Below are 26,847 nucleotides of genomic sequence, written 5' to 3'. Positions count from 1 at the left end.
AGTCTGGAAGCCTTCTATGTGAGCTACAGAAGACAGTATTGTACTTATTGCACAGACTTATTGTAGCAACTGCTTTGAAGATCTACTAACAGAGGAAACCATGAAGCCAGACACAGTCTCCAATAAAGAGCCAGAGAGAACAGAATATAACCACTTTAGTTAAGTATTATGCAAGTAGTTGAGTGACACTGCAGCGCACAATTAACTGTAGATTCTCACCTACCTCTTTTATTTCATGCTCAGGGAGGGAGCCCCTCACTTTACAGAGACAGTTGTGATAATGCCAAAAGACAAAACCAAAGAGAACATAAGGAATGTGCTCCCAGATGACAGTGGAGAAACACAACAGGAAAAAAACTAAGAGGTCTCAATCTCTTGCAGCTGCCAAGAGATATATGATACTCCAGACTTGAGATTGGCTTTACATCATTTCTCCTGGTGAAAGCTGCCTGAGTCAGAAAGTAAAGGTGCTAGAATCAGATAATCTCAAGACCACACTGACTTTAGTGAGGTAGGTGTGGCTCAACTTAACACCCGGCTATGTCAGATAAGGCCTCATGAAAACCAAGCAGAGATACAGCTCCACTTGTACAAGCCCCAGCTGGATTCTGCCAGTGCTACTCAACTACTCTGTGACTACTCTTAGGAGTGTCCTCCCCTACAAATACTTTCCCGTGACTAGGTTATCATTCTGTTATTGTAGAAACACAGATACTACCCAGCCTCTGATCAAAACACTACAGGGAAGATGCAGGCAGCTAGATAGCTATTGAATACAACTGCATTTCACTGTGCACACACAGTACCCACTGATCTAACACCAGCCATCCTCTTACTTGGCCACAGCACAGGCAGAGTCAAACCTGTGCTGCTGCAGGGGCAAAGGATTTCACAAGGGGCCTAGGCTCCAGAGAGCTCTCCTGAGGTACCCATATACGGTACATACATTAAACACTCCCACTCAGCCTGGCCTCCAGCCAGCTCTCAAAGTATCCAGACCCTAAATGCGTTCATTAACCAGTTACGGGATTCTCTGTAAACTGGGAAGAGTACAAGTTTCTCAAGTCCTTCTGCTATGCTATATATAGAGACCCTCAGGAAAAGCCAGGAAAACGTCTCCTACCATGAAGTCTTTAAATATATCAAGGCAAGACATATAAAAGTTGCTGTGCATATTCCTGTTAACAGGAAACAGGCACAAAAGAAAAGTTTTGGTCAGTCCAGAGTCCTTTGGCAGGCTCAATGGATGATGTCAGGTCTCACAAGTCCTAGAACAGTGCTACTCTTCCAAGAGAGAAGGTCAGACAATCACCTAAAGCCTGTAAAAGTCCAAACTAGACAGCCAATATCATAATCAGTACAAACCCAAATCTAAACTCAGAAATAAGCAGTTTCCTCCCTCTGCATTACTATTAAATGAAGCAGGAAAGACTTTCATGCACACATGTATCTGTAGGTGTTGCACACAAGTAGAACGTGGTGGGCTCGTTTCTAGTGATCATGTGTTGGTTTTTTTGCTTGAAGGGGGGAATATTAAAAAAAAAAAGTCTAAATTCCAGAAAGACAGCACTCATGATGTTGGATGCTAGTCTGTAAAAGCAGAGGAGCATCTGACAGGCTGGGTTCTTAATCTAAATGATCCACACTGACAACTGACAGTCCTTCCAATGAAGAAGCACCTGAGTACTTAATAACAGAGAATTAACAATCTGACAATAGGTAAGGTACTTGCTCAGGCATTAGTAAGGAAACAGAGTGACACCTTACATGAAAAGCTACCTGAATGCCATTTAAACTTGTCAAATTGCAGAAAAATAGAACTTCAAAGTGATAAAATCAAGGTTATTCATTATGTGAACTAATGTCTAATTTTCTTAAATTGCATCCATTTTACACAAGTTAAAACGAGAGCTCTTCTTTCTCCTGTTTGCTGGAGCAAACTACCCAGCACTGCCAAGAACTACTATAATGGACTCTCAGATCCTACAGCCAGAAGACACCAAACCAATCACCCTTTCTTACCTCCTGTAAAACACCGATCATACCAGTCCCTAAATGAAGTCCTTGGTTTGACTAGAGCATGCTGTCAAGGAAGACTGAAATTGCCAACAGAGAAAAATCCATGACAGCCCTCAGTAAAACATTCCAGTGGTTAATTAGCCCCATTCCTTTCAAACACAGCTCTTTCTTCTTGTCTAAACTTGTCCAGCTGCAACTTCCAGCCAGCAGCAATCACAGCACACTTGTCAGCTAGATAGAACATTTCTGGTCCTTATATAGGTACTTATAGACTGGTCAAGCCACCTTTAAACCTCTGCAAAATAAACTAAAGCAGATTGTGCTCTCAGAGCATGTCACTAAAGGACATTTTTCCAGACCTTTTAATCATCCTGACATTGCCTCTGATCCTCCTCCAATTTATCAGCATCCTTTTAGCACTGTTGAAATGAGAACCAGGCACACGATTACAAAAGAAATTGCACCAGCGACAAAAGAATTACCCTAGCCTCTCATTTAAAAATCCCTCATTTTCACACCCAAAGACCTCATTAATCCTTGTGGTAACTTAGGAACTGGTTATTCAGCAGATGCCTCTCAGACTCCCTGTCAGGGTCCCTTCTCAGGGTCTACCCCATCCCAAAAGGGTCTCCCACTGGAAAAACAACCTCTTTAGCTCCTAGATGCCAAATTTAACTTTTAGCCCTACTAGGAAGCTCCACATTTGCTTGCTTACATTTTCCTAAATGGTACTACTGGCTTGAAAACCTGGTATTACAGAATACCATCTTCCTTCTTGGCACAAGACTTAGGGGAGCATAACTACAGACTTTAATCACTAATGATCTGGGGGGTTATTCCACAGTCATGTAATTAAAAAGCATTAAACAGATCTGGGAACCAAATGCTGCAGAACCTTACTAGAAACACATGCTCAGCAATGATTCCTTATTAACCATCATGTTTAGAGACCTGTCACAGCTGGCCAGTTGGTAATATCATTAGTGTGTGCTATGCTAGTTCTCTATCACTTTTTTCTAAAATGTCCTGCGGTAGCAAGTCAACTGCTTTAGAGATGTCTAGAGAATTTCCTTTAATCAACTAAATTTATCAAAAGAGATATCAAGTTAGTTTGACAGGATCGCTTTTCCATAAACCCAACTTGACTGACATTAATTATATTACTCTTTTTAACTCTTTGCTACTCAAATCCTTTAATCAGCCATTTCATTATTTTGCCCGGGATAAATATCAAGTTGACAGGGCTACAATTACTGGATTTGTCTTGTTTTCCCTTTTTATGCATTGGCACAACATTAGGCTTCTTCCAGGCTTCTGGAACCTCACCACAAATCCAAGAACAAACATCATCATCAGTATCACAGAGAGACAGACATGCCATCATTTTAAAAACTCCTTATGGTTGCACAGGGTAAATTGGCTCCAGCACCTACATACCTGTCACAGGATGTGCATCGTGTATCTCACCAAAGCACAACTAAGCCAGGAGCAAACACCAAGAAAGGGCAAGTTAAAATGCTAGATGGCAGGTGCCTCAATCTAGCACACTTGGAAGGCCTCAAATTACCACAATAGTATTTCAAATCTCCTTTGAGAGGAAAGCCCTCTGCAGCTTCCTCCTGACCTGTCCATCCAACAGAAGTGGGGAGACAACCCCTGAAATCCTGCCCTGCTTTGCATGGTTTGATCAGAGACCACAAATCAGAGCAAAAGTTGAACTGTGCACAAGTGAGCACATTTGGGAGACTGGTAACAACAACTCATTACCATGAGAGGAGATGCTGTTTGCTGAAGCCTTCTAGGCATGGGCTCTAATTGAAATCAACGCTGAACTCTCAAAGTCGGGAGATACAGAAGCTTAAAGATGTCACCAAAATCTAACTCTTAATGAAAAAAGATTAGACAAATGGAAACCAGGCTACCAAAGGGGCTCAAGGGCCTAGATGGAAGTGATAGCTGATATAAGATATGGGGACATGTCAAAGAGTAAGAAACATTGCAGAAGGACAATAAGGCAGCAGAGGAGAAAGAAGGAGTTAACATGGAAAGGATGGTAGAGGAGAAAAATATTAAATCAATGGTACCACTGCAAAGCCAGATGTAATTGCTTGAAAGCATGTTTCAACAGTCCCCTCTCAGCCTGCTTCAGTCAGCTTTCACAGCCTTTGCTCAGTGCTGTCAAATGCCATCCCACTGCACAGAGGGGAACAAATATTACAGGCAGCAAGAAAATGAAACAGAGCTTTCAGGATGGAAACCTGGATCTCCTTACCACTCACTGCAGCCATGAGACTGTGGCTGCTCTGCTCTCCAGGGCTCTAACACAACCTGTGTTAACACTGGGCAGAGCCTGAATATTTACCTGACGGAAACAGACAACAAAAGTCTTATTGGGGGATGCACAGTAGGTCAAGCTTCTTATTTGCCTCCTGACACAAGCAGCATGATGTTGCATTGTTCTCAGGAGGGGAAGTCACCAACCCAAGAAACTTCATTTCAAAGAACCACTCTCACGCTTAAAAGCAACCTTGGGCTTTTAAGATAGATTGAAGATGGGTGTTGTTCATTTCCAATCCTATCCCACTGCATTGCCCAAATTAATTGTGGTGAAAGAGGCAAAAGGAAGCAATAACATTTCTATCTCAGAAAAAAAAAGCAGGGTGCTGATGGCAGTAATGCACTATGGCAAAAAACAGAAGAGCAGTGTATTTTGAAAGGGCACGGATAACTGTAACCTGACTGCACAAGGCCTTCAACTGCAATAGTGACAACGCTGGCAAGGGAATGCTATCTGTGCCTCACTTTCATGGCAACAGACACAAGCAAAAAAAAGTATCATCAATTTAGTAGGTTCAGTAAAACTTTATTATGCTATGTTCAAAGCATATTTGCTTCTATGTAAAACAATACCAAACCCATTGCAGACCTGGCCAAATTGGCTGGCAACTCAGAAGAGATGGCACAGCTAACAGCAACCAAGCTAAAATGTTGGGACTAAATCAAGCTGACAATGTCCCTTTAAGGGAACAAGCATACCCAAATAGGTCTATTTTTAAACCACTTTCGCAGAAGGCTGCCATTTCTGACACTGTTACCAGCAGCCAAGACAGCATCTGCGGCAGCAATTTAACAGAGACAGTAGAGTGGCAGGATGTTCCTCTACCTCCCTCCCCAGCCTTGTCTCAGGAAAAGAGCAGTGAAGAGATTTTAATGAATTTTGTTCCCCAAAAAACTCAAAGCAAAGCTACCAGAATACGATGCATTCATCAAATGGAACAACAATAGCCACAGCTGTACACACTCTGTGCTCTGATCTTTTAGGCAGTGGTGTTATTGTTCGTCAGACCACTTGTGGCTCTAGAATATCAAAGAGGGAGAGATGCAGCAATTCATCAGTATCTGTAAGAAATGGGTGAGATTAAATCCACATCCAGAGCCACAAGTTAGCAGAATTCAACTCCTGGTAAAGATTGGTCTCTAGAGGACTTTTCCTCCTCTCCTCCACCCAAACAAAATTCATTCATTTTTCAGAAAGTGTGTTAGTCATTAAGGGGAAAAAAAAAAATCTTTTTATTGTCATGTGAAGAAACAACATTATTCCTTGCAGGGTAACTTAAAAGACATCACAGTTTTTATATGTTCTTAAACCAGTTTTGTTAATGACTTCTGTGGCCATTCCTATCCAATATTTGGAAACACAAGTCTGAAGAGGAGATGTAGCACACCTAGGCAAATGACCCATTTTAAAATCCTTAAGACCACATTAGACTTGGAGGAAAAGTGCCCAAAAATCCTATGGTATGAAGTATTTTTCATCTCCCACTAAAGCAACACTAGTGAAGAGTCAATTGATCTAGCTGATTCATTCAGAAGGAAAATCCAAGAGATGCTCCATGCATCAGGAAGGCGGTAGTTTTAGATTAGTAAATTCATCTGACACAGCTCTTAAAAGTTGCTCATTTGCAGTCTATATTCTCACAAAACAGGGAAACTGTAGCAACATGGCATTTAGATGGTGGTTGCTGCTATCTATTTCCCAATAAGCATCTCTTTTGGAAAGACTGCTTGGGTAGGCATTCAGTCAAAGCAGTCAAGTCCACACACACCACGGCCAGCTCAGCTAAGAGAGGCAAGAAGGGCCTTTCGTATGATAAATTCCAAAGAAGGTTTATTTCAACACACCAAAGGCAATCAGGTACAAAAGACCTGGATCATATAGTGCTCAGTGGTTAAGTAAGGGGCCAGGAACCAATGGTCTGAGGGCACAGGGGTGGTACAAAGGGCAGGGCAAAGGGCAGTGCCCTATGAGGGACACAGGGGCAGGCCACCAGGGATACCACAACCAATGAGGAAACAGGGAAAGGATAAACCACGAGAATTAGGGACACATGGGGAGAGCAAAACTGGGGTAGATCACATAGTATTGCAAGGCACCATGGGGGAAGTCTTTTCTTTCTGCCTAGGTGGAGACTCTACTGTATATTCTTCCAGGGCAAGACCCTGGGGATTCCCCTGAGGGGTTCAAAGGTTTCCACAGGAAACAGATGCTAATTAACAGCAGTGCTTCTGAGAGCTGAGTAGTTACACCCAATATTGGCAACATTTTAGGTTTCCACACTAGAGAATGCAGCATTAACTTGGGCCAAGCCATCTCTGCAATTCTTGAGATTTCCTTCACATTGTGGAACACAATTTAATAGAGGTACAACCTCCCCAACACTTTCCCTCTCCCCATTAACAGGTTTCTAACATCCCTGTGGCACCCTCAGCAAGACCTTATGCAGCAAAGAACTAGCAGAGAGATATTTAAACAGTTTCAGCTGTCTTTCATACAGTTTTAACCATGTGATCAGCAAACACTACAGACCACGGCAATCCACAAACACTAACTTCATTATCTACTGCAAAACTGGACAGCTACATGGATTGCAACAGTGCAGCACAGAGTTCACAAAGCATCCTCTTCTAACCTTAAAAAGCGTAATTTCCAGAGCAGAAAGTGCTTCCTTATTCATTAACATCAAAATGTCACTAATAGTGCCACTAGGCATCAAGCAGCATCCTTTTGAGAATCTGGCACGCTCTTCACTCGCAGCTTTCAGATGAGTACAGCATTCGGCTGAATAGCTTTTTCAACAAATGACATGTCACAGCCTTGACACAAAAATACTTGCACCTTGTCAATCATTCACTCACCATCAAGTTCAAATGCTCATCTTCAAAAGACGAATTTGATCTGCACTGCAGTTAATGTTAAATATGGACTCACAGAGGAGAAGACGAGTGTAAGTAAAAGTACAAAGTAATTGTGGCAAATCAGAGAAAATACCATGTCATTTGTACATTAAATAGGCAACGAGGAACTTCTGTGGCATGTAGACATTCAGGCACACAGAACAACAACAGCTGAGTGTTAGATGACAAGGATGGAAATGTAAGCTGATATGGATGGCCTCCAATTTTAAACTGCTGACCTAGACGTCCCAGCCCAAAGGTTAGCCACTGTTTTATCTATCAAGGTTGTTATACTGCAACCATCACTATAATATAACACAGCCAGTCAGGTACTTTATTGCCAGAGAGAAATCCATGTGTCATCTCCAACACCCCAGTTATTTTTTGATAGATGTATAAAACAAAGCACTATTGTGCACAGCAAGTTGCCTGTACTAGCCAAGGCATCATTCACCACATGACTCAAACCAATTCAGCCTGAACTAAAAAAATTGGTAAAAATTAAACAGCCACTTCAGAATTATTCAGGAAAAATAACAGCAATTGCTAACTCTTGTATATAATCACTCTGGGTCTATATTACAAAAATAATTCAAATATCTTAAAGATGCCTATGAGGAAAGAGCACAAGCCACCTAAAGACCTAGTCGGGCATTTCAAAAAGGTGCATGAGAATTAAAGTCAAAAGATCTGCTTCCTTAATACTTGCAGGTCACTTCAAAAATAACAATCTAAGATGCCTGCAATGACAAAGTTGTCCCCACTGAATCAGATGCTAGTGGAATTGATAGTGATGCAAGATACATGCCACAGGAAAGGTCTTGGTTAGTATTACACTCTTCCTGCTTTTCAGAGTAATTTTAGACTTGTCTTGGCCTCATTCTCCCCTCCTCCCATAGTGGGCTTTACACTGAATTCTATAGTGTTTCACAACAGCATTTTTAATGGAGAACTACATTTAATAGTGAAAGACATTTACTAGCATAGCACCACTTTGACATGATGTTTTTAACCAGCCTGTTCCCAGAGTTTTCCCAGTCCTCCCAAATCACCCAGAGAAGAGACTTTAAAAACATCTGTATATGCCATCTTCCATGGAGATCCTGTTGGGCCACCTCAAATAGCTAGGACACAATTGAGGTTTGTATCAGGCATGTCTCACTCCAGAGTTAAGGATTGGAATATATTACTCCTCTTATTTAACATTCTGTTTATTTCCTTTTATCTTGATACCAAACACCTTAGACAATAACAGATTAACCAAACTTGCCAGTCATCCTAAATCATCTAAGCTGATATACAACAGTTCTAAGATTATTGATTCATATAGATTTTAATATGCCATTAAGCAACCCAATATGATTAACTCAATTTAATTCAATGCCACTCATTCATTATTTTGAGCTCTTAACTCCCACATGCTCGGTCAGCTGGATTGCTGTCTCCTCAGTTTTCTTTTCATCCCTGTGTCACAGATCAGGTTACTCAATACAGTATTTGCAGTCAATGACCTCAGAGAATCAATTCAAGAGCAGCAAGCATCAATTAAGCAGTCCTTTCATTAAAGAAGGCTTCAAATAGTCCCTCTTTGAATGAAGGTGCCGCTGCTTTAATAAGAACCCCTCCAGTGTGGGGCATTCCAAAGACCCAAAGCAATGGATAACTGGCAGGATGGATAGCCAGGACACACCGGATACCCTCTCCATGTTCAGTGACAGCAGATAAAAGTTACAGGATCACCAAGGTTGGAAAAGACCTCCAAGATCAAGTCCAACCTTTGACCAAACACCCCCATGCCAACAAAACCATAGCAATAAGTGTCACATCCAATCATTTATTGAACACTTCCAGGGATGGTGACTCCTCCACCACCCTGATAAGTTCATTCCAATGCTTGGCCACCCTTTTAGTGAAAAAAATTCTTCCCGATATCCAACCAGAACTTCCCCTGCACAGCTTGAGGCTATGTCCTCATGTGCAGTCACTGGCTGCCTGGGAGAAGAGGCCAACCCCCATCTTGCTGCATCCTTCTCTCAGGTAGTTGTAGAGAGCAATAAGATCATCACTGAGCCTTCTCCAGACTGAACAACACCAGCTCCCCCAGGCCCCTTCCTCGTACGACTTATTCCCTACACTCATAGAGCAGCCTGCTCTTATGCCTCTCTTGGAATTTTGATCCTTTTTCAAGCTACTCTGGGATGGCTGGAAGCACTACACATCCTTTTTTCACAGTGGCCTCTATGCACAGAGCTTCTTCCTGCTTTACTGTGCCAGTGCAACACAGTCACATTTCCTCTTCTAAGCCCTATTATCTAAGGAGGGCTCTCAGATATGAACACTGGCATGAGGGAGAGAAGGAACATAACAGCAAGTACTGGAGCTCTTAAAGCAGTGTATTTTTCTCCTGGTTCTAAATAATTTTATTGTATCTCAGATTTTCATCACATTATCTCAAATGGCAGGAACTGGCCCACCACTCGCTTTCAGAGCATTGCCATTACTGCAAAGAAGCATTTCTTAACGGTGCCAGGGTTATTGCTCCAACAGAAAAAAAAAAAAAAAAGATTTGTGGTAGGGTGCCCATTTACCCACTGCTACCTCATTTCACCAGCCATTTATCAACACATTCTTCATTTGGAGAAATAAAATCAATGGTAAGTGGAGCTCTTTCAGTGCATTTAACTTCCCTGGCATGATACAGGTGGTAACACAGCTGAGATCAAACACTTTCATCTTTCCTCCAGAGCCAGCTTGGCTGCAGACTAGCTGCTTCTCAATTAGAGACTGCAATATTTCTGGCAAGGATTATGTGTGCTTTCTACAGCTCAGATTTGCCTCGCTGTTGCTTTTTTTACTTAAAGAACAATCACTTTCTTCTTACTAGATCATTCACCTTTTACCCAGGTCTGTAAGAAATAAAAAGGCCTGGCTCAAGTTATGTATGAGACATAAATCTGTGGAAAACTTTAGGCAGATATGAAGACTGAGATTTTAGAACATTGATTCTGCGTTACAGTTTATAAATCCTGTCACACACTGCAATAAGCATTTCTCTGTTGGTTTCCTGAAAGAGAAGGGTTATAACTGCATTTTGAACAAAGACCAAGGAAGCTTCAGATCACCTGGTCTGTCGCTAAGTAATTTCTGTACCCTGGACATCTTTACTCCACGTTAGGATAACAACAGTTCCCCAACAACAATTCCCTTGCACAGCAAATTTTACCAAGTTTAATTTCTTCAAATATCCAAGACATCAGCAGAAAAGGTGTACCACCATTCCAGTGCTTTGCAGGGAGAAAGAGGTACTGTAGTAGCTTGTTCCACTTTCAGAATTCTTTTTCCCTTTCTTGCTTTTATATTTAATATTTAGTAATTTAGTAGCTAAAATTAGCTATCTCAGCTCTAGAAAGATTAGAGATCCTGGAATCAAAAGGTTAGTAATGCCTTATGTTTCCACGGCACCGTAAGTGAGATCTCTGTTATGGCCTGTAAGAATAGATTTTGATTCTGTATCAGCCAAAGAGAACTCATACCAATACAAACCTTTTCTTTTTGACAGGGTAGAGTATTTTATAATACTAATACAAACCAAGGAACAAGAAAGACCAACTAGAAGTTCCTATGTTTGGCATAAATTCTCCATGATCTCTTTAATTACACTTATTACTTTGTTTAAGATTGTAGTAGTTCTTCAGATCTACTTCACAGCTTTATCTGCATCCACACCTCTCTACATCACCGGCAGGGTCCACAGGATGACAGTATGACCCTTAATTCATTTAAGCTTCTATATATTTCTATTTGTTAGCATTTGCTTCAGTTGGTCACACTTTGCAATTTGTCACCACTTCACAAGTAATGATTCAAAATAATTCAGATGCCTGGTTTTCAAGTTTAAAACCAAATGACCTGTAGTCTCACTCCTGATACTGAGATCAGTAACATTTGGCTGACAGGTAACATGCCAGTTTACACATACAAGTGTTTAAAACGCTACATACCAGAGACATTTCCCCCCCATCTTCAGGCTAGCTCCTCATCCAGTAATGTACACATTGTGTTTTGCACCTTATGAATTCCTACTATGCATGTAGCTCAATAAATCAGCACTTATAAATCAGCCACAGCCTCTCTGTTGCATCCATCTTCCCACTCCCTGCCCTGAAATGCTTTGTCAGCAAAGGCTTGAGCTATTGGTTCTGCAGGTGCAGGTAGATCAATATTAAACACATGGCAGCTCAGTCTGCAGTGACTAATTCTATCTCTGCTCCCTCAGTCATTCGAGAGTGCACGTACCTGGCTGAGCTTACCAGAGCCCTCAGCACTGACCAAAGTCCCCATATAACTCTTGTTGACACCCAGCATGCAGCGTCTCCCATAAGCACCGACTATACTGGCTATGGACAAAAAACGTTCCTGACAGTTGAGGAAGGAGGACCACCATAAAGGAAGGACTGGATGGTTCAGAGCAAGCTGTTGTGTTGCAGTTAACAGCTTTCACCTGGTGAAGTCCACAAACCTCAAGCTCTCCTGAGAACAGGCATACCCATATTATGTAAAACTATCTGTCAGCTTAATTTTTAATCTTTTCCACAGAAGAAAAATGGGTACCCAGAACTCTCACTTTACTACCTTTTGCTGATATCCAATGCAAAGTGGAATCCAATTTTTCTACACATTTTAGGTTGCACCTCACCTGACACTCAAGGAAGTATAGTCATGGAATTGTAAAAAAGAAACAAAAAATGCATACCAGACACCAGGCCAAAGCAGCACAACTTTGCATAAACTGTTTTCATCTCCAAAAACAATCCTGACTCTTAAATCCACTAACATTTCCTCTTACCAAAGAGCTAGGAAACAGTTTGCTGCTGAAGCACCACATGATTTTTGGAAGGATATGATCATAAGCAGATGAAAAGCAAAGAACTGGGATATGATAGAAAAGAAATTATTTTTAGTCTACTTGGAAGGGATGTAGAAAAATAACATCAAGGAGGCAGCAGTGTTTCAGCCACAGGTACCACAGCTTAGTATATAGTCCCAGAGTAAACATGGGGGGCAGCAAGTTGATCCAGGGGTGCAAATACAGAGACCATCCCTGATGCTTCAGACAGAGTAAGCTGCCAGCATTCAAAAAAAAAAAAAAAAAAAAAAAAAAAAAAAAAACACCACCTCCACTCCACACTCACAAAAACAGTGTCATCATACACCACCTGCCCACCTCAGCTCTTTGGACAGGCAATAAAAATAATTCATACTGCAAACTTAGCACCTCTGTCAAGGAAGACAGCATGCCTATCATGGAGTGTCATGACAAACAACAGACAAACAAAGCCCTTCACAGCTTTCAATTGACAGGTAAATCAAGCACAAGAATAACTTCTTTCCTTCTGGCATCAGTACTGGAATGTAGTCTCCTCCAGAGCAAAACACTGAAGAGATTTAACAGCAAAAATGTAACTCCACACAGTAGATAGTACAAAGGAAAACACAAAGGCAGGTGAACTAAGGAAACAGTCTAGAGCTGGAATAGAGCCAAATACTGGAGATAATCCTGGTTGCACAGAGTGATGGGAAGTAATACCACTTGTTAATGGCCACTTAAGTCTTTGCCTTAGAAACCCACCTGGAAGGAACTCCATCAGTTAAAATAAAAAGAACAAGTCACCTAATAAATCATCACCCCTTTGGCAGCATACAAAGTTTCTGCATTGAAAGTGCTCACCTGAGCATCTCAAGATCTTGCCAGTCACTGCCAGAGTGCAGCTTTCAGAGGGGAGGTACAGGGAGGCTCCAGACTGCTATGACAGACTGTTCCATGGTGTCAGTAGGTACCGTGAATACTGTTAGACTGGGCCCTTACTCTGGACCGAGGTGGTTTAAACGCAGGCAGCAACCCAGCCCCACACAGCCATTCATTCACTCTCCCACCAGCAGGACTAAGGAGAGAATCAAAAGGGTAAAAGCTAAAAAACTTGTACACTGAGATAAAGACAGTTTAATACCACACACGCAAGGAAAGCAAGGAATGAAATCACTGTTTCCCATGGGCAGGCAGCTGTTCAGCCATCTCCAGGAGGGCAGGGCCCCATCACATGTAACAGTGATTTGGGAAGACAAATACCATCACTCCAAACATGTCCCCACTTCCTCTCCCTGATCCCACAGGTGGGGAAGTGAGTGCATGGTACGTGGTTGCTGGCTGGGTTCAAACCACATACAAGGGCACCAATATGAAATACGCAGGCTATTACATTTACACACAGCCTTCACGTTCCAGCTGCTTTAGGAATAAAACAATAGCCCACAGAGAGTGCCTCTGCTCTTTCCTCTTGTTCTTTTGCATATCCTTGAGCTGCTTTGCTTTTAGCCAAATGCCAAAGATATCAGGCTTTCATCCTCCATGGCAGCACTCTACCCCATAGGGAAACACATCAAAGCTGTCAATCCTACACACACATCACCATTTACTGAGAAATTGCCCTGTCCTATCACCCACCCACCCCTCAACAGATAAGCAACCTCACCACATGTGTCAGTCTTCAGCACGAAATGGAAAAGCCTGCAGCCAAAGCAACAGCTGCCACGGTCTATTTAGCCATTGGTAGAAATAGAAGTGAGGGAGAGAGAAGAGAGAAGCTCACTGAAACTCTGTAGTCTCTGCTGTTATTTTTATTACAGAAGGCCTTTATCAACATCATTTCAGATATAATACCTATATACAGGAGGCATGCAAGAGAACTAGTATTTCTGTTTCTACAACCCATTAATATAGTGGCTACATGATTAAAGCCACAAAGGGAAAACTGGGATTTGTGTCTCCTGTGACACTGATCAGCACCAGACTGGGCAACAAGGGGCCATTCACATGCAAGAACTCCAGCAGCCCAAAAGCAGCCTTCAAGAATGAAATTCAATGAGCAAGTCTCAAAACTATCAAAATCAAACTGTCACGCTAATGCTCCTAAGCTGCTCCCAGGCCCTGAAACAGCTTCATTATTTATGTGGAATGGTGCAGTAGAGGTGAAGACCGAACACCAGGCCCACAGCACACATTCAGATAATCCAGCAGCAATTTTCTTCTCCTGAGCTCACTTTTTCTAAGCCTTCAGAAGAAAGCTCTACACAAGATCTCAAGCCCCAGGCTGTAAGTAGTGTTTTGGTGTGATGGTTTTTTGTTTGGTCATTTTCCTACTGTTGGAGCATAATTTCCACTCATGGATGATCCAAGGGGGAGACAAAGAACTAAGGGAAGCAGGGTAAGCCTTTTGTCTACTCCATTAGCACCAAAGATGTGCTCCTACATTCCAAGATACTGCTGAAATTACATAAATTCACAGCCCTGTCTGCCTTGCAAGATGCATTTCCCCTGCCCTACAAGCATATCTGTGTTTGTACTACTGTGGCAAGTAATGGCTGCAACCAGAGGAGGACTCCATGACGCCAAACGCAGCCCACCTACAGTGAAGAAACAGCTCCTGCCCCAAAAAACAATCATAATTTAAAACAAGGTGAAATGAGGGGGATGAACCAAATACAGAGGACAAGGTAAAAGGATGGAAATGCTATTACATGAACAGGACTTTTAACTGACTGTCTCTCCTCCCCCTCCTATTTTTTAGAGAGCTTAGCTGCCCACAACCAACAGATCATAAAGACTAAAACCATGAATTGCACCTTGAGGCTTTTTTTGGTCCAGAAAAGGGCAGAAAGATAACAAAAAGCTACCTTAATACAGGGAAATTCAGCTGTTCCCATGCTCTTTTAAGCAAGTAATTACAAGAGATTGGGTGATTCTCTAGAGGTGTGTTAGGGGAGGCAGGGATTTAAATGCTGCTCTGAATTTTACAACAGGGGAAGGTACTTATCTACCCTGACCTGGCCCTGCTTTTTATGACTGGCTTATTCTATTCTCAGATGCCTACAAAGGATGAGAAAGAATGAGAAAGTGTGGGAGTACTCTTCTTTTATCCCTGCCTGAAGCAAAGAGAATGTTTAATTTATAGCATGCCCACTACACACACCCCTCCACAGCTTGTATCACTCAGAATCCACAGCAGAAGGACATGACATTTCTCCAGATTGCAATATGTCCATTCATTTTCAGATACCAGTACTTCTGCTTAGGATAACTACTGCACACCAGGAAATTACTAGGGGAAAAAAAAAAAACCCAAAACAAAAAAAAACCCGCCATGTGCCAAGAGAAAAGGGGACGCATGTGCCAAGCTCTTTTCCAAGAAGATTATGCTAGAAAACTAAGCAGTGATCTGAAAGGATAACTTCCGATGAATAGACTCATATGCAGCCCATGTACTTAGCCCGTATGCCAACTGCCAGTATAGCACAGCTCTGCTATTCATCGCATCTGATTGTAAAAGGGTGGGAGTTGGAAGCTTTGCACTGCCAAAATGCCAGCCACTAGCCAAAAGGTACATTTGGTTGCTTGTCAGTGCAGCAGATGTGAAATGGGCAGCCTTCCCCTTCTCTGACCTCCTCAAGGACAGCAAAAGCAGCTCCAGAAAAGAACGGAGATCAGCAAAACTGATTTTCTGAAAGTTCTGCTTTTTGGCACTATTCCCACATCATGGGCTTTTTCTGACCAGAAATTTGTCAAGAAAAAATAATCCCCTTAATATTTATCTCTTGTATAAGAAAATCCAGGGAGCTGAGGACATTCAGATTAAACAAAAAAGGAGAGAGTTATCGATAGCAGCAAGAAGGGCTTATGCTGACAGGATTGAGAGGAATGCTGACCAGCATGGGGGAATACTGAACACATAGGGCTGAGACACCATAGAAAGATAAGCCCATAGGAAACCTTTCTGTTTTCTCTTACAAGTGCCCTGCTTATTCACTGCCTTTTGAAGCACTAAAACATGTAACAGGGTAACCCATATCTGGAGACACTTTTTTTTAAACTCAATTATCATGTAAGTACAGGAGAGAGAAGCTGCTTCACCTTGCTGTGCAGCATGGAAGAAAACTACTGCAACCACAAATACAGAAGGTGAAGGCAGGAGGAAAGGAGTTTCTCTTTGTGAGTCCAGTTGAATCAGTGCTGGGGACAAGTCACGTGCAAACAGGCCAGCTAGAAATCTATATGTAACAATTCCACCCTTAGAAGATACTGCTCTAAATAAAGATATGACAAAAAAGCAGTCTTGCTGCTTAACACAACAATAAATATTTGCCCAATCCTACCACACTATAAAATAGTCAAAAGAGGGAGTCAACTGCACCAGCTAGACAGATTCCATTCAAAACAGACACAGCAGAGATGTGAGCAGATGTACAGAGGAGCAGCTTCACAGAGTTACCATTCTGAACCGGAAAGGATGCTTGCTCCTTGGTATGCTTACCACCTTCTAGGAACTCTACCAAAAAACTGACAAGCCAAAAATACTCAGTTTGAGCCTTAAAAAGGCTAAGATTTTTACATCTGCCTGTTAGGAAGAACTCCTCTATTACATATAATTCTAAGCAAATCCATGGTTGATAAGCTTTTAAAAAGTTACTCATTTAATTAGCCATTGTATTTTCAAATTGGAAACTGCATTTAAAACCACTGGGAAACTGAAGTTATTAAAAGTAGGGTTTATTTACAGAGCCATTCTTAGCAGCATATTTAGTTAATAAAATATAAGTAAATTTTATGTGCTATTAATAAGCTTATTAAAACAGCTAACCCAAGCACATTTCTTACTTAATACAGTAATCCATAACCTTCTCAGAGAACCTCTCCTTCCCTGTTCAAGGGAATTTACTGGGACTAAACTCCTATTTTTAAATTCAGGCTATAAGTGGCACATTCAAAGAGGTTAACTTGAATGGCCAATGTTTTAACATGTTCTAGTCAATCAGAATAATAAGAGCTTCAACAACATGCCTCCCTTAGTCACAACTCCTTTAAAAAAAAAAAAAGTTCTGTTATCCTGGTAGTGCCAGGAAATGATGGAATTTCACCTTAGCAAGTCTGCAATACAGTAATAAAGATCAGATAGAAACATCTCTATAAGTAGAACACACTTTCATCTACAAAAGCATCACCAACACCTCCAGCTGGAAATGCCAGGGGACAAGGGCAAAGACTAGGAACCAATTGTCTCAATGAAGAACTAGATTTCTCAATTACTATACTGTTATTGTGTTCTCTCAATTACACATAAATATCTATGAGAATTCCCAAGTACTCCTGAAGTGAATTAACAAAATTCTCACTATATTCCATTTCCCTTTCCAGCCCAGAGAAGATGCAAGGTGGTAATATGTCACATGCAAGTTAAGGAAGAACTAGATGATGTGTTGCACTGATCAAAGAGAAAGACAAGCCTTTCTCCCTTAACAGCTGAAGATTCATAGCTTTCCATCTCTTCTGCGACTAGTTTCTTCACCTGCCATCTCTACACAGAAGTGGGAAAACTCAAAAATATTCCAGTTTCTCATAATATTTCAGTAACTAATGTCTATCCTTTTTTCAAGCTTCCAAAATTCACAAATACTTCAGTCATTCACTCCATGCAATATGTGATACTTGAAACTCTGACACCTACACTTCATCTAATAATAGAGTCAGAGACCAACAAGCATTTACAGAACACAGTTCATCTTCAGAGATTTTTGGCTACCACCTATGTGTTGTGCATCCAGAAACACCTGTTCCTCTGTAGCAATGATATACAAAAGTCTGGTCAGATGCAGGTGGCTAAACCCCTTAAATTCAGATTTACAGAGCACTTCTTCAGAGAAACAGTAGGTGAAGCAAAGACACAAAATTAATAATTTTTTGAATAATTTTTTTTTGATCTGATGATCAAACACAGTTCACTGCTTCAGTATGCGAAGCCACAGTGCAGGCTTGAAAACACCAGTAGCCCTTTCTTTACCTGAGACAGCATCTTGTGAACAATTCATTCCTGATCATTCTGCATCACGTCCAAGATCTTTTTATCCACCAGCCACTGTGTTACATTAGAATAGACAAAAGGTAAACAAGCTCCATGGCCTAAATGACTTTCACAGTCTCAAAAGGAAGGGAGGTGACAGAGGGCAATGCAATCCCAACCACTAACAGTTCTGTTGAAAACAATCATAACCAACTAATGATGAAAGTTAACATTTCGTTTTTATAAACATCAAGGAGGAACTGAACAATGCTAATGCTGTGCACTGGCTTAACAGACAAATTCCTTTATAATGGCAGAAAGCAGTGAGAGAAAGCAGGATTTTTCACTTCTGTCTTTGTACAATTACCATTTGTATTGCTCGGGTTTTGGTATGTAGTGGGGGATACTTTACAATACTTCACTCAGACACTACTGTCCCTTAGAAATGGATTCTGGAAGGATCATTTTGCTACTTCCTGTGTTCAAGGCAGTATCACACCAAGGAAAACAGAAGTGAAGGATAACTTGCTGTAGTACTACAATACCAAACACTGGAAAAGAGCAGCTTAGCAAGAGTTTGACGTACATTAGTGAAAAAAAAAAAAATCAAAATTTGGCACCAGCCTGCAACACCAGAAAACAGTATTCTTTGCCAGAAACTCAGGAGGACCCAATATGCATATAGTCAAATATCTTATGTGTATAAACGCCTAACGAAAGCTCTTGGCATTGTCCATGTGAGGCCAAAGCTTCCAAGGGTCCAGGGAATCCCCAAGTATTCCTGCACGCTCACACTTCATCAGACTCTGTGTGGTGACAAGAACAGTCCTTCAATGCCTGCACATCTTATAGCTTTGTAGCTTTCTCCTTCAACTCAGCGAAGGAGAAACCACCGTCTAGTGAAAGATTCCCTGCCTCTGGTGGAAGATTCCCTGTCCGTGGCTAGGGGCTGGAACTAGATGATCTTTAAGGCCCCTTCCAGCTCAAACCATTCTGTTCTGTGATGACTTTACATGTATGGTCTCAGAAGTTGTAACTTCCTTCAAAGCTCCTAGATTGCTCCTTTTTTTTTTTCACTGTCTTTACTTTGTCAGTTTATTAAGAACACACCTGTTCACTTTTGTGCTTTAAGACAGGAAACAGGTCTGATCCAACATTACAGAGCCAGGTTTTAAAACATGGTGAATATTTGGGTCTTCAAGTTTATTTCAGCACCAGAAGACCCACTGCTTCCTCTAAGGATGTACCAATACAAAATACCATGGAAAAGGTAGAGAACTGGGAAGGGCAGTCAGCCTCATTTACTAGAATTGCTTTGGGATGTACAACACTTGGTTCATTATGCCAGTTGCCCTTTTTAAGGCTGAGCTGATTGCACAATAAACACCAAGTCCACATTTCATGCCTTATTTTATGCATACAAAAACTCTGCGGGTGCATAATCATCAAAAAGCTAAACAGTCCATGAAAGAGACTGCAACAAGGCTGGAGGAAAAATCTAAATCCCATTTGGTCACAGATTGTCTCTGCCTTGGAATGAAACAAACAACTTTGATTTTCCAAAAGGCCATCAGGAAGGTGTATGGCACACAGTAATTGCCCATGTTCTCCAAAGTGTCGAGACAGATGACCAGCTGCATACCTATTCTCCTCCTGGCTTAACTCCCAAGTACTCTGGCATTTCCCCTTGTTGCCTACACTAATGCGACTGAAGACAAAGGCAAACTGCATTAAGGTTTCTGGCAGTTGGGTAGCACTTCATGTTTTGAGGACCACAGGCTAGGATTCAGCTACAACAGTAACTACATGCTACAAATACCCTGTTAGGAAATGTAACAGCTCCAAACTGCTCTGTTTTGTGAAATGTCAGCACAGCTTTGCCAGGGTACAGCCACGTTAAGTATTCTGCGCATCCTTGAAATCCAAATGTTCCTGCCACCAAATCTGACTAACCTCTCACACACTATTCCTGGATATGAAACTAAAGGTGGCTAGATTAATTTCTAAATTTTTATTTGGCTTGGGTAGGGGTTTTTTGGGGGTTGGGGGGGTGTTTGTTTTTTGGGTGTTTGGTTGTTGTTGGGGTTTGTTTGTTTTTCTTTGGGTTTGTTTGTTTTGGGTTTTTATTAGGGTTTTTTTAATTTTTTATAATTTCAAATAAAAAATAGTGTTTTCTATTCTGCATCATTTGCCTCTGTCCTTATAAAGCAGAACTCCTGAAAATCCAGAGGAAAATAAGAGCAGCTTCTCTTCAGTGATAGGGTATGACCAGAGCTTCTCCAAGTTAGCTGTTACCTCTGAAGGCTCATTCAAAAAATCACTTGCCTCTTTTTAAGGAAAGAGCACTTACAATATTAAGGAGCTACTGCCCTTGTTACAGCTTTAATTTAATCTAATTGCCCAATTACAGATGCTCCCATTTTCACAAGATATTGTATTATTGAAGTATTCCTCTTCCTAGCAGAGTCTTTACTGACATCAACCAGGTACAGTGTTTTATTTCAGATAAAGATGAAGAGAGAAACAAAGTAAAGCTCTCAGGAAAGAGGGCAGCAAGACTGTGTTTCCCCTCTGCGGCAAAGTGTAGCAACTTCAAGAAGAAAATGGCACCAGAAACCATCTTTTAAAAACACAGGAAGGTTTAGGGGGAAAAGGAGGGGGGAAAAAAAAGAGTACTAAAAGACTAGCAGTTCTTCAGCTGTATTTGGAATAAGGGACTACCTACAAATGGAATGCAAGGTGAAAAGGACTATAGGGAACATGGGGTCCAAAGGAAAGTCTGTGAACTAAATTTCTCCCAGATATTTCTTCAAAGAGCATAGCAAATTCAGGAACAGATTCCATAGCAATTGTGCAATGCAACCCAAGAAAGCTAACTGTTGTCCAGGGATATTTATGATGCTTTATACAGGGAGGCTATTATCCCTTGGAATGGACTACAGAAGAATCATTTTGCTACTTCACAGGTCCAAAGCTCTAAAAATCTGTGTTACACTTAGGAGAGTAAAAGTGAAGTATGCAGAAGTGATCAAAAGAGAACAGGCTGGGTTTATAGCCTGCAGGGGAAACAACTGATCATATATTCTTCCTATGACAAACAACTGAGAAAGTAATTGAGAGCCTAGCAGAAACCAATGTTGTTACCTCAGCATTATTGATTTTCGGCAGACATCTTAATCTAACACATGACAAAACTTTGGTCATTCCAGTAAGATATAGCTTTCAAGGAAAAATGATATTTATAAAGGTAGTTTATGGTTCAGTTAGAGATTCTTATGAAGTCAAGCTCAGGCTATAAAGGAATGGAAAGGAAAAGACTTCTTAAAAATAAAATGGATAGAAAGTTTGATTAAAAGGTGAAAATATGATTCAAGTATACTGAAGCAGATGGATCCTCTGATCTTCAAAACACTAAAAGGAGGTAGTAAAAACATAACTTTAAAATATTGTACTAAGAAAGTCTTATTCTTATCAAAGGGATGAGTGGCACTAAAGAGTCAGAGTTCACCTGTTAGGCAATCTTTTAAAAATTTCTAGCAAAATTTAGCAGAAACGTTCCCACTGTTTAGAGTAAAAGAAACTGAAGTTATTTACATGCGTATATATAAAAAATGAAGCCATAACAGGATAAGAAGATAAAAGACCATATAGTCCTTTGTTAACACTCAAACTCAAAGAAATACAACAGTAAAGAAATAAGTTATTAATATTAAAGAGTAAAACCTCATAAAATTACAACAAATATCTTATACGTTGAGAGAAAAAAAGTTAGTTCAGCTCACAGCAAATACAAAGACTACATCTTCAATTTTTTTTGTTTTTTAAGGGCAGGAAAATAAAGGCAGTATTGCACACAACTAAAAAATTCCTTCCTACCTTGCCTCTGTTTCCTCCTACAGGCAACCCGCCCTTTCCAATCTCAGACACCACTCTCTCCACACCTCACTCTCCTGTTTCCTGGGAATATCTGAGCCATTCCCCCCACTATGGCTTTCCAGCCTGCAGGGGGTAATGCACCACTCCTGGAGTTTCAGGTGATGACACTAATTGGGCTCTCTCTTCAGCAGATGTTTTCTACCTGCTAAAGTCAGTACTGCCTTCTTCCCAGCTGCATCATATTAGCAAACCACAGCTGATTAACACAGATGGCCCCTTCTCTGTTTTTTCTGACAAATAGTCGACTAAGAATTATTGATTTCAAGTCCCAAAGATAACAGCCAAGCACAGTTTTTACATGCTTGCGACAAATTCTTACTTGTGAAATGAAATCTGACCTAGAGCTCTCTAGAAATCAGGCCCAGTGAGATGACCATTCATCATTCTTTAATATGCTTGGGGTAGGCTACCTAATAACAACCCAGTCCTGCACCTCTCCTGCCATCATGCTGCTGCTGTTGCTTTTGTGCACTCTCGGACAAATGTCCTTAAGAGAAGGGAAAAAGCACTTGCTTCCAAAAGTACTCTTGATTTTTAGTATCCATTCACAAGGCTGGTATGAAACAAATCCAGCCTGCTGGGCTTTGACATAGATGTTTTTTCAGACGACAAAAAAGAGAGGCAAAATATATAGGCATGGGAGAGACCGGCTAATGAAGTGTCACAGCTATTGTTGATTTGTTCACTGCTTCTTTAATTTTATTATGTGTATCAGAGTGATAAGGAGCAACATTTCTCACATTTTGTTTATGCACTACACAGTTTAAGGCTTAAGTGGAGCAGCATCTTGAGACTTACAGCAGGCTTTGCAAGTGAAGCAGAATGCTCCACTCATGTTGTGTCTATTTCAATCACATGAGGACCATTTGTAGGAGCAAATTAATGTTAAGCTTTATTCCTCAGTAGCAAGCACCCATTGTACCACTGTCCATGCACTTGCTCCAAGTGTGAGGCTGGACTGTGACCTGGAAGGAGATCATTCAGAAAAGTCTGACATCCGTTTTGAGGAATTCAATGTGCCTCTGATCCACATACTTTCACTGCAAACTCTCTTTGTCAGGAGAACTGCTTCTATCATTGGATCTGTCAAGCTGAGCCACTGAACAAGCCATTTCACTGGTCTCCCCCAGTCAAGCTCAATTTGAGTTTTACAGTCCTTGATACTTGTGGGATATTGTCATAGAAGCCATTAATGTACTTTGCACTGGGAATTATGCTGCTTGGCAGGGGCTATCTCTCCTCATGATACCTGCATGTCCAAAGCTCAACCTAGTCTTGTAATGAGATTGCAAAAAGTAGTCATATATATTCAAAATGTTGGCCTGTAAGCCAGTAAGGCCTGAAAATATTTACCAATATGTCAAAATGCTTCTAGCTGAAAACCGTTTCTAAACCATTCGCTGTTTGCAAGTTTAATGGCTTAAGGCTTATGGGCTCATGAATCACCAGCTTTCTTAGCAGCAGCATTTGAAATGTTGATATCTTAGCCTTGAAATAGATGTGAAGGTACCACAGCCTTTACAAGCTGTTATCGAAAGACATACTTTAAAAGCACCCACAAAAGACTGAATGCAATAGAAGTAGCTGAGCAGGATGAAAGTAACCGAACCAACTTAGTTAAAGTCATTGTTCATGTCTGTGTTCCATTTCAGTGATTACCCTCCAGCTGGACAATGAATCATAATAAAGGAAGCTTTGCTACTTACAGTTCATCTCATAAAAAAATCCAGATGACTTCAGAAGCAACGACGAGTATTTGGGAAACTATTACTCTTATTTCAAATTACTGAATTCAACTAAAAAAGAATTGGAGAGCAATTCCATTTATCACAAATTTAAAAAAAAAAAAAAAAAAAAAAAAAAAAAAGTACCATCCTTAAAATTCCAAGATTTTCAGCTGAGAAGATGAATGAACATTTATGGGGAAAAAATTGCTATAACAGGTATGTGTGGAATGAGTATTTGAGTATTTCTAAGGTCAAGTAGGTTATGCTGGTAAATGGCATACATTCTGCTTTACAGAAATGCAAAATGAAATGTTAAACATAATACTAGAAAGATAACAGGGATGGAACAGACAAATACATAGCAAAACCAATTAGAAGAAATAAGAAACCTCAATCATGAATAAAGTAATAATTTTATATACAGTCCTCTAAAATACACCATCAAGTGATTTATCTAGGTCTTGCAAGGGGATATACACTGCGGAATGTAAAATTATAAAATATACACATTTTTCATCTACAACACCCAAGACAGATGAATGAACACATAAATATGGTAAATAAGTTCTGTTTCAATTTTAAACAAAGATATTACAAAAGCCTATTAAAATAGAATAAATAAATACAATTGAATGCTTATGGGGTTTCTTATTTGTGAATATCTTAAAAGGTAAACAATTCATGGTCTTCATGGTCTTTTCTGAGTATCTGCCCCAATCTATGCACACATTCATCCACAACAGATGTCTACAAGTGCAGACAACTTGTAAATGTGCTTCTTCCCTCCTATCTTCCTGAACCAGATTAAAATCCTGAGGTAGATGGTGTGCAACATTCTCACATAGAAAAGCACTCCTGAAAGGAAGGTTCCAGGAGAAGAAGAGACTATGGCAAACATCAATTACCCAGTGTCTGTAAAACCTTTAATAGATTATCAATATGAATAAAGTGAGAATACGTACACCCTGAGGTCAGCCACCATCCTGTCTAACTCCATGTGTTTTACAAATATGATCATGTTCTGGCTCCAGCCTGAATATGCAGCCAAAACCCTCCTACCCTTTCAAGACTGCAGTTCCAGAGAGAAGGCACTTTCAGGCATAGTAAATATGCCTACTGACTACAGCACTGGGAGCAATCCTGATTTCCCATGAAACCTGTGCAACTGGACTGACCTTACAGATTTGGGAGCAGTGGGGTTAGTATCCAAGCCCATATTACACTCAGTTTTAAATCTCTAGGTAGTCTTCACCTTACTTAGCACAAGTATAGGCAGAAATCTCCCAAAATATATAAATGTTCAGGTAGCCACAGCATACTGCAAGAACATGTCTAACAAATCTGTTAAACAAAGTATTCTGTTCAGTATATATCACAGAGTTTAAAAAATTGAAAATGGAAATGGCTCAAAGAAAAGCTGATGACTCCATTCTATCTAGTTGGAAGATTTTAACTCTTTTGACCCCCCCCCCCCATAAAAGTGTTTCATCATATCTTAGATATCTCAAAATCAACTTCCTTACCTAAAGGAAACAACACGTTGTCCAGTACAGCGATATAGTAAAACACCTGACACTGCCAGCAAATGTAAGCTGTTACCAATTAACAGCTTGGGAGGTGGGAAGAATTTCAGAAACACATTCAAGTATGTTAGCAATTCAGTTCGCCAATTCCCTTGGAGCTGTCAGAAACTTGGCGTTCCCAGAGATGTCCAAATGGGGCATCTCGTCGGGTTGAGAGGTCAACACAACACTGGAAGCACACTTGTGTGTTTCATCGAACAGAATAACGCACAGTTCCTCTCTCCCTTGTGCTGCAGTTGTAGAGAAGAATCACTAGATGGAGCCGCACCGTCACAAATCTGATTTATGGCTGCTGCACGTGGTGTTGCCTCCTACAGTTGTTTGGCCTGAAACTGACATGATGCAGCACATGCTGATAACTCATCTTCTGAAAGACGGGATGAAATGCTCTCATTTACAAACGCAAAATGTACACAGAGAAAGTGACAAGATACTGAATGAAAAAAAAAACCACCGAGAAACCAACAACACTCACAGCTTTCAAAATCAAATAAATTTTAGAAGTGAACTGGAAGTTATTTTATCTGCCAAGACAGAGCATATGTCTTACTTTGTTCTGCAAATCAGAAATCACAGCAGACTCCCTAGTGAGTGACATGATCAGTTTCTGCAAAAGAAATACAAGAGCTCAGGGAGAAAGTCTTTGTAAATAAGCTCTAACACACTAAAAAGTGCAGTGATAGACAAAGACATTTCCCATAAATACCCTAGTGATATACTTAATCCCACACTTAAGGTGTACTTTAAAAAGAATCTTTTTCTTCTAACTGCACTGACATTTGTTTTGCTAGCATAGGGAAATAGTTGAAATGTTTTCATCCAAACCTACCAACACACAATTCATCTGGCTTTCCGGAGATAGATTATGTGCCAAAAGGGAATTTTTACCTACTTTTATCCTACATCTGTGGAGGCCAGGTTGCAACCCAATCCATTCCTATGTATTCCTGGTCTGTGTGCAATGGCACTACTTTCACCTCCCATAAAATGTCAGAATGATAGATCTCCATATTTTGCTTGTGTTTTCCAAAACCCAGATGCTACCAATATTTCACAACATGAAAATCAAATCCCCAGGCCCATCTCCAAACGGCACAGAAGCACAAAAAAGTCGGGTTTAGGCTGACATAAAAAAGATTACACAATCACTGTTGACATATAAACCAACTCCCTCAGCAACAGATCCGGTCAGGGAGGAGATCCCTTGACAAGGCTCTTAAAGCAGTGGCTCCACCTCACCTGGAAAATACTGCAGAAGGGGGCTGAAACAGCATTGCAGGAACCCAGGCCCCATTCCCCCTCTCTTGAAGAATCTTCCTTGACCCCTTTCACCTGGAAATCACAGGTCACAGAACTGAAATTCCAAAAATTTTACATGCGTTTTGGCGAGTAATTGCTTACACCTCAGCTGCGAAGAAACGTGTTCCAGGGGAAGAAGAGAACTCACTTCCTGGGCTA

General features: G+C 40.7%; 1 long non-coding RNA gene across 7 annotated transcripts in view; it reads right to left on the bottom strand.

Annotated features, from left to right (window-relative positions):
- Positions 1 to 25,349, bottom strand: part of LOC136293699 (uncharacterized) — a 156,725-nt gene extending 131,376 nt beyond the window's left edge. For 6 of the 7 annotated variants that reach the window (XR_010722223.1, XR_010722224.1, XR_010722225.1 and 3 more), the window contains exon 1: positions 22,020 to 22,130. This is a non-coding gene — a long non-coding RNA (uncharacterized lncRNA). Of the gene's footprint in view, positions 1 to 22,019; positions 22,131 to 25,329 lie in introns of those variants that run through there. The other variant, XR_010722230.1, reaches the window with a different exon arrangement.
- Between the last annotated feature and the right edge of the window lie 1,498 nt (positions 25,350 to 26,847).

Source organism: Chamaea fasciata, unplaced genomic scaffold (assembly GCF_029207755.1).
Source record: "Chamaea fasciata isolate MVZ Bird 193981 ecotype frontalis unplaced genomic scaffold, bChaFas1.0.hap1 SCAF_9, whole genome shotgun sequence".
Classification (NCBI taxonomy): domain Eukaryota; kingdom Metazoa; phylum Chordata; class Aves; order Passeriformes; family Sylviidae; genus Chamaea; species Chamaea fasciata.
Note: the sequence above shows the minus strand (reverse complement) of the source record. Positions and strands in the feature narration are given on the sequence as shown.